Consider the following 11,151-nt stretch of genomic DNA (forward strand, 5'->3'; position numbering starts at 1 on the left):
TGCCTGTCCTGTTTGGATCTTCAGCCATCAGAATTGTTGTCTGAAGGCCAAGAAAGATGCCAAGTGGATTTAGTTTACCAAGTGGATCATCATGGCCTTGCCATATTGGTCCATTTGATTGCCCTTTATTATAATTATGTATTTATTTTATTTTCGTTTTTTAAAGATGGGACAGACATGACTGGGGGAGAGGGAGAGAAAGAAAAATAGAGGGGAGAAGAGATGGTGAGAAAGGGGGGAAGAAAAAAACGAAAAACAAACAAAACACCTGGATCACCTGTATGGAGATAAAAAACCAGTAGAGAAAACAAACAACAAAGAGCAACATAATAAAAACAACACAATCACAATAAACTAGCTAACAGTAGATACTAAATATTACATGTTATTGTTTTTTGTTTTGTTTTGTTTTTTTTCTTTTTTAATTTCACCTGTTGAGAATGAAAAAAGAAAACAAGCAGAAGAAAACGAGAGCAATAGAACAAACAACATCACGATGATATATGGGAATATAACTGTAAATACTAAATATTAAACATTATTGTGCAGCACATAAGATCGACAGTGCACAGTGTGCTTTGAGGTAGGAGCCAAAAAGGGAGTAGTTTGTGTGTGTGAGCACCTGTGTGTACACTGTGAACATGAACGCACTAGTTGACTCCAGTTATTTATACTGAGGTTTCTTTTATTTGTCTGTTTTTTAATAAGAAGAAATTCCAGTAATTTCATACTATCATTGTTCATTTTGCATTAATTATGAAAGTGCCTTTTTGTTTCTTATTCATTGGCTTCTGATTGCTTTTCCACAAACTCCTGAGATAACTATATGTACATGGCAAAAATTTAATATGGACTGTTGTCTGGTTCTCAGGACGGTGCAGTGTTTACATTTGGCTCTGGTCAATATGGACAGCTTGGCCACAACTCGTTACAAAATGAACAGTGTCCTCGGCTTGTTGCAGAGCTCTGGGGGGCAAAGGTCACAAAGGTTGCATGTGGGAGGTAACATTTAATTATAATTATATCATAAATACTGTAATTGAAAAAGAAAAGCGTTTACTGCTGAGCGAACAGGAAACTTCAACTTCTGTCTTATATCTTCAGAGTGATCATACTGAGGTCCACCAACAACACAGATGTTTAAAATGTTTTACATTGTGGACTTTCCTTTTCATGCACTCTTTTCTCAATCAGCTGTCACACACTGGTACTGACAGAATCCAAGAAGGTGTACTCGTTTGGGTGTAATGAACAAGGGCAGCTGGGATGTGGAGACGAGACTCAGGCATCAGTGCCACTACCTGTGCAACTGCCACATGGTAAATACATTTATCTGAACAGAAGAGTCGATTCAATTTACAATTTCACAAAAATAACAGTAACAATTAAATAATTTTATTATTAGAGTAATAATTAAGGTGTGTCACATCCAACTGTATAGATAGAGGTTATAAACCTGACAAAGACACACACATATATTCACTATGCAGCAATAAAAAGTGCTACTCAGAGGTACTGCGTCTTCTGACACCAGTGAGGAGCTGCACTGTTGGGCTTTGCACTTGCTGCAGGTGTAACACAGATGAGCCAATAGCCCAATAGATAATTGGGTAAAGCTTTAGTTTAAAATAATTAGTAATTCTGACTATAAGGGCTTGAATATAATCATAGACAAAATGTTTGGCCACGCATCAAATACTGGAAAACTTAAAATAATCTAAAAATAAATGTCATGAACTCACGGCAGGTTTTAGGTTTTCTGCTGTATGTTTTTAAAGTGCTGATAAAAAAAAATAATTTAAGCAAATAAAACTGGACCTGAATTTGATCCAAATAACCGAGTTAACCACAGTTAACAACAAAAAGGTTTATTGCCTAAATGTCACAAATTAAGCCCACTGTAAGAGCAAGTCGCTATATCTTATATTTCTTTCTGGAACTGAAAAACCATCCCATACAGTACAGTTCACTCTTAGGTAGATAATTTCTCATCTGTTTTTATTCTAGACATTTCTAACATCTATGCAGGAGGAAACACTTCATTTGCAACATGCACGCCTAATGAGGTACCAGCACAAATGCATACATTGCAGTAAGGATACCTGTGGGAGGATGTAAACATGGCTTTACCAGTTATATCTACTTGTGAGGTCATGTGTCTAAACCAAACATGAACCTTTGCTTCTTTCACAGGGCGCTGATCATGAGTCAGGCAGTGGCACAAAGAACAAGGTGACAGAACACTCTATTGATAACATGATTGACAAATGGGTCTCTGCATACAATCCAAAGCTGTGGAAAAATCTAAAAGAGTAAGTCTAACACAAAAGCAGCTGTTATTGTTGTTGTATGTAACTGGTTTGCTGCACAGCATGTACACTGTAGTCTTAGTGTTACTGACTAACCTCATGAACTCTTCACAGGGAAATTCACAGGATGCTCACATCTCCATCCTGTATGAATCAAAGCTTTCTTGACAGGAGGTAAGAACACCATTTATGAGCATGATCACGACTTCTTTATATCTGTTGAATTTAACATTTGAATATACACATTTGTCATTTTCTTCATGTCAGCAAAGATAAACATTTCCAAACTTCACCAAAGTACTCCGGTTTGGACTTGTCACTTGCACGGTGAAGTTTTGAGAAGCTGGTGATTCGAGATGTTGTTTTTGCAGAGGTATTGAACTGGAATGTGACTAACACACGTTTGTAACCTGATGAGTAATTAACTAAAAAAGTAAGAAGTGGACTTTAATTAAACCTTTAATTAATAATAAGTTGCATCAACAGGCTGAGACTGCTGTTCTGCAGCTGCTTCCATCTGTTGATATGAACCCTGTGGGAGTGGTGTCACGGTCCTGGGTCTTATGACCCAGTGTTTTGAGTTTCAGTTCTTTTGATGTTCATAGTGTATGTTTAAGCTTATCAGGTTTCCTAAGTTTATTTGTTATCATGCCTAAGTGTTTCTAGTTCTTATTATTTCCCCCTCGTGTTCCAACTATGTTAAATCTCCCTTGCCCTTCGTGTGTTTCATGTCTGTTGTCTTATGTTGTTATGTCTGCCTCTCATGTTCCTGTTTCATTTTGGAGAGATCTCGTGTTTTTATATTATGGATTATGTTTTGAGTCCTTTGTGGTACTGTTTCGTGTTTCCCTAGATCTCAGTTATGGTTATCTTAGGTTTTGCTCTTTGGCTTCGTCATATGGCTTCCCTGTGTTCCATGTTATGTCCACTGTGATGGTTTTGTACCATATTTCAGGTTCCTATATTCTGTCTCCCCAGTTGCTGTTAAGTTTGCATGTTTAGAATTCAGTCAGTGTGTTTCCTGTTTTACTTTGAAGGTCCATGTCTCATGTGAGTGTTTCTAGTTTTGCTTCCCTTGCCTCGTCCTGCTTTATTACCCTCAGCTGTTCCTCCATGTGTTCCCACTTCCCCTAATCACCTCCTGTGTATTTAAGTCCTCTGTTTTCAGTGTGTGATTGTCAGGTCGTCTGTTGTCCACGCCATGTTTCCCATGCCATGCTTCCAAGTTTCTTGCCTAGGTTTTTCTTATTGCTTGTTTAGATTCCCCAGTTTAGGTTTGTGTTAATTTTGCTTCAGTTTGCCTTGCCCTTTGTTTGTACTACTAGCCTTATTAAACGGCTCGCCTTTTGTTAACATTTCAAGTTCTGTTCCCTGTTCCTTGGCGTCTGCGTTTTGGGTCCTTTTTCAATTCATACAGTCTGCCCTCGCCAGACTGTGACAAGTGGAAGGATTGAGGATCTTCCTGCTTCTCAATGAACGTCTGCATGCTTGCATAGAGAAATGCAGATGGCAACAGAGCAAAAAGCTTGCTGATGCAGTCGCTGCTACCATTTAGGCAGACTTTAAGAACTTTAAAACCTTCAGCATGTCTATTAAAAGTGTATTTATTGGATTAGTATATACTGTTTAAATGCATCAATGTATTAAATGATAGCATTTTATTCTAACGAACACTCTAGACTTCTTAAACCATGATATCAGCCAGTGAAGAGCTGACTGTAACTTTGTCATCCTCAGGGGAATGGTGGTCCTCACTGTCACCCTCCGACATGATCAGATATGTTCAGGTGTGAAAGACGGCCCTCTCGTGGATCCCAATCTTTAAGTCTGCTTCTTGCAACGCTCAAGCCAGAAACGTACTGCTAATCCTCCAGCATATGTACTATGTCAGTATCAGAAATGATCAAAAATTAATTAAATGTATTACTGCTCAGCTTTTCAACAAAAAAAAGTTGGATTTTCACACAGCCAGTATAACAAATACTACCACTTCTTGTTTTAAGACCAATGAGATAAACAAGAAAATCCCAGAAACAACTTTTTGCCTCGAGCTTAGCCAGATGTTTCTAAAGGAGGATCTCAAACGTTGGCGAACAAAGTCAAAACTCAAGGTGAGGTCAGCTGACAACAAGTACTTTGAACCTGCTAAGATGGCAGTCAACCCAGAAAATGACTCATTCATGTTAACACACTGTTAAGCTCACTAACTGTTTATGTGGGTTGTTTTTTTGTTTTTCCAGAATGCAGATGATCTGCCTGTGATTCTTTGCAAGTACCCATTTGTGATGGATCTGAAATCAAAGAAGCTGGTTTTTGACATGAATTCTGCATTCACTCAGGTAACTTCACCACCCTGTTACAGGAAAACAATAGCAGAATTTGTAATTTTCCAGTCTGCATTAGTGTGTTTTAGTGATCGCACTTTAAAGCTACACTATTCAGCAGTTTTATATAACAGACAAAACAACCATCTATAAAAAACAAAGGAGTCAAAACAGAAAATAAACTAACAGAATACAATCATAAATCAGCAGCTGCCCTCAGTGCTGCAGAAGATTCCAACATTTTGTTGTTTTATTTGTTTTAGTTCTCTCAGCACTCTTTTCACTCACAGTTCAGGCAGGCGTCAGTTTCAGAACCTCAGAACAGAAGCAAGAGCCAGTCTAGCTCACTTGGTTCACCAGCTGCCTTATATACATCACAATTGGAATTTAAATAGAGAATTTATTTTAAAATCATGATACTTTGTTTTGTCGTGCAGAATGAACAGCAGGCGCCTCCACAGATGCTTTTTGTTTTTCCTTACGGATGGATTCCCCAGTCAAAACCCAAATTTTTTAAACTGCAGCTGCAGCGCGCATCACTTTTCGAAAGCACCTTCAGAGAGCTGGCAGCTGCTCCTCACAGCGACTTCAAGAAGCCACCTTGTGGTGAATATTTGATTGATTTTCCCCTGATGATTAATGCATAGCCATTCTTCTGCAACTGTTCTTTCCAGAAGCATCTCTAATATTTCTATTTCTCAGGTCCATTTTGATGAGGACCCAAACACCAAAGATGTCTACAAACGAGACCTTTTTCACCACCTGTTTCTTAAAATGGTGTCAGAAGAATCTGGGATGTTCATGCTCAATGACTCCAAAACCCTGGCATGGTTTCCCTCCAATGTAAGACTTTAAAACTGAGCCCACCAACTGTATAAAATTGGTTAAAGGATTGAAATTTTAACGATAAGCAATAATAGAACCAAAGTGAACTTTTATTAATGCAGGCAACAGAAGAGAGCAAGAGAAACTTCTTCCTGTTTGGACTACTGTGTGGCTTGGCCTTGTACAACCAGTGTATCATACACTTACCATTCCCACTGGTTCTGTTCAAGAAGCTACTCAGTTTAGAGCCGACACTGGAGGATATGATGGAGTTCAGCCCGACTGTAGGACGGTAAGTATCCATTTCATTTCAGTAACACATGCTGCTGCTGGTCCCACAGCCTGGCCCCAGACAAGCAGAAGAAAATGTATGGATGGATGTATTTTAAGTTGTCGTGTGTCAAAAGTTACAGTAACTTGTGACTGCTGTAAAATGTACATAGTTGAACTTCTTTTAATACAACTTTTTGTTTTAATTTCTTTAAAGGACTCTGCAGACCATCTTAAACTATGAAGATGATGTTCTGGATAATCTCTACATGGACTTTTGGGTATGTGTTTTACTATAGAAGATGATCAGTAATCTGTCTCATTCTCAGGTTTTGCAGCTAAACTCATCTGATTTATAACTAATTTACAGATAAACTGGGATGGAATAGATGTTGACCTGGATCCTCAAACTCCTGGAAAGCCACTGACAAGTCAAAATAAGTAAGCATATAAAACATGACGTGCTTGTGAGGTTCATCTGCAGCACCTTTGTCTCGGTGAAATATTTGCTGATTTAAAAATTTCCCTCCTAAACAGGAAGGAGTTTGTGGAGGCCTATGTGAATGGTAATCCCCGAACCAAATGGTGGACACCAGAGGTGAAGGGAGCCACCAAGCTGAAGAAGGAGTCCTATCGGGCTTGGTTAGCCTGTGGGACTCCGGAGGCAGCCGACAGGTATCGACAGGCCAAGTGGAATGCGGCTCGGGCAGTGGCTGAAGCAAAAACTCGGGTGTGGGAGGAGTTCGGAGAGGCCATGGAAAAAGACTTTCGGACTGCCTCGAAGAAATTCTGGCAAACCGTCAGGCGTCTCAGGAGGGGAAAGCGGTGCTCTACCTGCACTGTGTATAGTGCTGGCGGAGCGCTGCTGACGTCGACTGAGAAAATTGTCAGGCGGTGGAAGGACCTCGAGGACTTCGAGGACCTCCTTAATCCCACTGACGCGTCTTCCGAGGAGGAAGCAGAGTCTGGGGATGAGGGGAATGACCCGCCAATCTCCGGGGGCGAGGTCACTGAGGCAGTTAAACAACTCCTTGGTGGCAGAGCCCCTGGTGTTGATGAGGTCCGCCCTGAGTTCCTGAAGGCTCTGGACGTTGTAGGGCTGTCCTGGTTGACACGCCTCTGCAATGTTGCGTGGAGATCAGGGGCAGTACCTGTGGACTGGCAGACCGGGGTGGTGGTCCCCATCTTTAAGAAGGGGGACCGGAGGGTGTGTTCCAACTACAGGGGGATCACACTCCTCAGCCTCCCTGGGAAAGTCTATGCCAGGGTGCTGGAAAGGAGAGTTCGTCCGTTAGTCGAACCTCGGATACAGGAGGAACAATGCGGTTTTCGTCCTGGTCGCGGAACACTGGACCAGCTCTTTATCCTCTCCAGGATACTTGAGGGTGGGGTGCATGGGAGTTTGCCCAACCAGTCTACATGTGTTTTGTGGACTTGGAGAAGGCATTCGACCGTGTCCCTCGGGGTGTCCTGAGGGAGGTGTTGCGGGAATATGGGGTGTCTGGCCCATTGCTACGGGCCATTCGATCCCTATACAACCGTTGCAAGAGCTTGGTTCGCATTGCCGGCAATAAGTCGGACTTGTTCCCGGTGGGTGATGGGCTCCGCCAGGGCTGCCCTTTGTCTCCGGTTCTGTTCATAATTTTTATGGACAGGATTTCTAGGCGCAGCCAAGTGGCGGAAGGCTTTCGCTTTGGTGGCCTCAGAATCTCATCTCTGATTTTTGCGGATGATGTGGTTCTGTTGGCTTCATCGGGTGAGGGCCTCCAGCTCACACTGGAACGGTTCGCAGCCGAGTGTGAAGCAGCGGGAATGAGGATCAGCACCTCCAAATCTGAGGCCATGGTTCTCAGCCGGAAAAGGGTGGAGTGCCCACTCCGGGTCGGGGATGAGTTCCTGCCCCAAGTGGAGGAGTTCAAGTATCTCGGGGTCTTGTTTGTGAGTGATGGGAGAAGGGAGCCGGAGATCGACAGACGGATTGGGGCTGCAGCTGCAGTAATGCAGACGCTGCACCTGTCCGTCGTGGTGAAGAGGGAGCTGAGTGTAAAAGCAAAGCTCTCAATTTACCGGTCGATCTACGTCCCTACCCTCACCTATGGCCACGAGCTGTGGGTAGTGACCAAAAGAACGAGATCGCGGATACAAGCGGCAGAAATGAGCTTCCTCTGAAGGGTGGCTGGCCTCTCCCTTAGAGATAGGGTGAGAAGTTCGGCCATCCAGGAGGAGCTCAGAGTAGAGCAGCTGCTGCTCCACATCGAAAGGAGCCAGTTGAGGTGGTTCGGGCATCTGACAAGGATGGGCCCTCCTGGGTGAGGTGTTCCAGGCATGCCCCATTTAAGTTAAAAACAGGCGATTCACAAAAATTGCGGAAAAATCTTCACCTGTAAACTGTAAATTGCGAATTCTAGAGCCCCGGGGCAGACCCAGGACACGCTGGAGAGATTATATCTCTCGGCTGGCCTGGGAACGCCTTGGAGTTCCCCCGGATAAGCTGGAGGAGGTGGCTGGGGAGAGGGAGGTCTGGGCCTCTTTGCTTAGACTGCTGCCCCCGCGACCCGGCCTCGGATAAAGCGGATGAAGATGGATGGATGGAAATGAAAGATTCTTCATAGCCTCGTTAAGCCTTTAAAAAAAAGCCCTAATTCTGTTTTTATTATGCTTGTTCAAAGTACAAAAACGTATGCCAAGGAAAGTGGGCCAAAATTCCTCCCAAAGCTATGTAAAGATTCATTACCAGTTATTACAAACACTTGACTGCAGTTCTTGCTGCCAGGATGCTTCCACCAGTTAATACATTTAGAGGTCAATTGCTTTTTCACATAGGGCCAGCTAGGCTTGAATATTTTTTTCCCTTAATGAATGAAATTATAAATTAACAATTGTGTTTTGTATTTACTTTTTACACATAAATGTGACAAATATGCAAAAATACTTTTTCCTGTGATGTGATGATGATAAGATGTATGTAAAAGTTTTCAAAAAAAATAAGATAAGTAAAATTATATTTTCTTTCCATTGTTGTTCTTCAGGGTTCCTTACTGGTTACAGGAGAGCTCCTATTTTTGTCATTGACCAGGTCAAGATGAAGGTTTTTGCTATTCAGAGCGGCACCTGTGATCAGCACTTCCCTGAGTCAGAGACATGTCACCCTAATCTGTATCTGCCTTTTTACTCAACTAAGGAGATCATGTGAGACAGACTGACAGAGGCCCTGCTAGCAGATACAGAATTCACACTGTGATGGTGGATCGTATGCAGCTCTAAAGGAGCGTGCACTGTGTCTGAGCCGAGGAGGAGGGATGAGATTTATTTTTACTCTTGGAACTCATCTTTTTTTTTCCTGTGGTACCTCAGGATAATTTACACTGTATTACAATAATATTACACTATAGCAAATGCAAAAAATTCAACATCCCCACATAAGACAGCTGTGTAACAGCATCAGCATCATAAGGCACTTTAGAATTATCTGACTTTTCTTAATATGTCATAATTTATCCAATAATTTAAGTTACTGCTGCATTATAATTCTTATGAATCAAATCTAATTTTTATGCTCAGACAAACATGAACAGGAGAATGTATTGCTTTATAACTACTATATTGCTATAAACATCTGACTATGTAATACAATCCAATAGAGCACTTCTGTATTATTTATCACTTTATTCTTTGTGTTTTGTTTAATTCTGGTGGGGTTGAATTATTTCCAATAACAAATCTTTAACATATGTAACATTGGTTATTTGTTGGAACAATAAAAATGTGTATTTTACACTAAACATTGCTTACCTGGTGTCAGTAAATCCCTAATTACTGCAGTCTGAGGTTTCCTTAACACGATTTGAAGAAGCAAGAGTACAGTAGTACAATAGAGTCACAAGTGATGAAAGCTGGGACATATATTTGAAAAAAAAGATTTCATGCTATAGATAATAACAAGTCATAACTTATTATGATCTAATCTAATAACTCTACATCAGCCTACAAAGGCAGCTGATCTGTAAAGTCAGCTTACAGAAATATATAACTGCATATCATCTACAAAGAAACAAAGCTTTATTACATAAACTCTTTTGTGGCCAATGTGAAGCATCTAACAGAAAGAGGTCAAATGCATATCCTTGAAGCACACCACTAATTTTCAGGTTTCTACACAATGAATTACCATGGGCCAAGTAACCACAGTAAAATATCAGTGGCAGAGATATAAAGCGACCACTCTTTAAACAAAATGGAACAGAACAGTTCATGATTTGACCAAAGTGTGGATGTAAATCACTACTTTTATCTTCCAAACAGGAAGGAGTTTGTGGATGCCTACGTGAATCATGCCTTCAACACATCAGTGGAGAATGTGTTTCAGGAGTTCAAGAGAGGCTTCTTCCTGGTGTGTGAGCAGGATTTGGTGAAACTCTTCAGGCCAAAGGAGCTGCAAGAAGTGATGGTGGGCAAAGACTTCAGTGACTGGGAAAAGCTGAAACAGATAAACAGCTGTTAGTGATACAAAGATGTAATTTGTCTGCAATTCTTTTATCACATCCCATTATTGTGAATGAGTTATCTTTGGTATATCTAACTGTACAAAAGGCCCCGTAGTTATGGTTTTATTCTGTTCAGTTGTTAGTTCACCTGTAGTTTTTAGAGTGGCCAGTAGAGGTCACCCCACCGCTTTGTATGAGAGACTATGTCTAGGGAGAAACGTGGGCAAAGCACCTGAGCTTTTCTGCTCCAGATTACCGGCAGAGAATTGGTTATTCCGTGAGAAGTGTGCATTAATGAGCAACAGACCACACACACACACACACACACACACACCCATGCCCACGCACCTAAACCTGTATGCAATACCTGCTCCTCTGACAATCCCTGTTACCTTCAACTGTGTGAAGTCAATACAAGAGTCTGCACTATCCTCGGTGTCTTCATTGTCTCCCTTCTGAACATTCATCCGGGCCTTGAGCAGTGTTCTGGCCGACACTCCGGGGAGTGGTAGCTGCAAACCTGAACAAGCACCTTACAGTCCTTCCAGTACAAGCTATCTACCCAACATTAATGGTCCTTCGAGCCGGATATAAGCTGCTTCTACCCTAACAAGATGGATGATATTCAGAACTTCTCAGCTCTTGGTGCGCGCCCACGGCGTAATGTACGTCGTCCCCTCCGCTATGAAGCTTATGAGACTGACTTCCCCGGGCTTGGTGCAGGTTACCAGGAGGAAAGTGGGACAGGAGGCGACAACCGTTCTTCCCACCATCCTCCGTCTGATCCCTCTGATGACGGCTCACACGGCCATGTCACACCATTGAGAGCAGAGTTAGAAGATATACAGCGTGAAAGGTTCCTGTTCCAGCAGTCGCATGACGAGATGAGAGCCGGGCTGGCTAATTTCCAGGCCCTTCATGCTAGTTTGCTGCAGTTGC

The 11,151-nt window shown here is 42.0% G+C and overlaps 1 pseudogene across 1 annotated transcript; it reads left to right on the forward strand.

Annotated features, from left to right (window-relative positions):
• The first annotated feature begins 756 nt into the window (after positions 1-756).
• Positions 757-10,229, forward strand: LOC309711754 (putative E3 ubiquitin-protein ligase HERC3; annotated as a pseudogene). The gene is made up of 17 exons (XR_014280901.1): positions 757-762; positions 872-1,002; positions 1,195-1,319; positions 2,008-2,066; positions 2,194-2,312; positions 2,424-2,483; positions 2,577-2,682; positions 4,313-4,420; positions 4,550-4,648; positions 5,071-5,239; positions 5,336-5,476; positions 5,581-5,750; positions 5,946-6,009; positions 6,099-6,169; positions 6,266-6,518; positions 8,805-8,917; positions 10,031-10,229. The product of XR_014280901.1 is annotated as a putative E3 ubiquitin-protein ligase HERC3 (transcript).
• Positions 10,230-11,151: the final 922 nt, after the last annotated feature.

This window comes from Aulonocara stuartgranti (genome assembly GCF_965226115.1).
Source record: "Aulonocara stuartgranti genome assembly, chromosome: 7".
NCBI classification, from domain to species: domain Eukaryota; kingdom Metazoa; phylum Chordata; class Actinopteri; order Cichliformes; family Cichlidae; genus Aulonocara; species Aulonocara stuartgranti.